At 40.3% G+C, this 1124-nt stretch overlaps 1 non-coding gene across 1 annotated transcript; it reads right to left on the reverse strand.

Annotated features, from left to right (window-relative positions):
• Positions 1-502: 502 nt before the first annotated feature.
• Positions 503-612, reverse strand: LOC126026579 (U6 spliceosomal RNA). Its single transcript, XR_007501808.1, has one exon. It is a non-coding gene; the product is annotated as a U6 spliceosomal RNA (small nuclear RNA).
• Positions 613-1124: the final 512 nt, after the last annotated feature.

The raw sequence follows: 1124 nt of genomic DNA on the forward strand, positions 1-1124 counted from the left end.
ATACATACACAATGGAATACTATGCAGCTGTAAGAAAAGACAAACTTGGGGCCAGAGAGATAGTACAGCGGTAAGGTGTTTGCCTTAGACGCAGAAAAATGGTGCTTCAGGGCCTGGAGAGATAGCACAGCGGTGTTTGCCTTGCAAGCAGCCAATCCAGGACCAAAGGTGGTTGGTTCGAATCCCGGTGTCCCATATGATCCCCCTGCCTGCCAGGAGCTATTTCTGAACAGACAGCCAGTAGTAACCTCTGAGCACCGCTGGGTGTGGCCCAAAAGCCAAGAAAAAAAAAAAAGAAAAATGGTGGTTCAAATCCCAGCATCCCATATGATCCCTGAGCCTGCCAGGAGTGATTTCTGAACATAGAGCCAGGAGTAACCTCCACACACACAAAAAAAAAAGTTAAAGAAAAGACAAACATTTTCCTTTGCTAAATATAAATAGAGTTAGATACCTTTTTTATTTTTTTGTTTGGTTTAGTTTGGTGTTCTTTTTTTTTTTTTTAAATATGGAACACTTTACGAATTTGCGTGTCATCCTTGCGCAGAGGCCATGCTAATCTTCTCTGTATCATTCCTATTTTAGTATATGTGCTGCTGCCGAAGCGAGCACTGGTGTTCTTTTTTTTAATATATTTTTTAATTTAAGTAACATGATCATAGTTGGGTTACAGTCATAACCAGAACACCCCCCCTCACCAGTGTAACACTACCCCATCCCCCCTTCCCATCCTCTGCCTGTATTCGAGACAGGCATTCTACTACAGTTATTTGTTTTTAAGTTCAATTAGTTGTATTTTTTTTCCTTAAAGGATAAGAGTAAAAAAAATAGTAAAGGTGTGATAGTAGCAGTTGCCGTTATTTGCATAGTTCCAGAAAAATGGGGAAAATGGAAAAAAATCCTTGACCTGATTACAAAAAGGCCTCACCCCAGAAGTTTATTGGCATAAGACCGACTCTGCGTTCCAGGCATACCAGTCTGTCCAACTCAGTCATTCTCAAGGTCCCGGTGAAACTTTTTTATACTTTAGCTATTGTTGGTATCATATTCTTATATTTAAAGACTCTGGATTTTGTACATTTCTTTCATCGATGTCAGGCTGATGTGGAGCATCCTCTAGTTTC

The sequence above is a fragment of the Suncus etruscus genome, chromosome 1 (assembly GCF_024139225.1).
Source record: "Suncus etruscus isolate mSunEtr1 chromosome 1, mSunEtr1.pri.cur, whole genome shotgun sequence".
Classification (NCBI taxonomy): Eukaryota; Metazoa; Chordata; class Mammalia; order Eulipotyphla; family Soricidae; genus Suncus; species Suncus etruscus.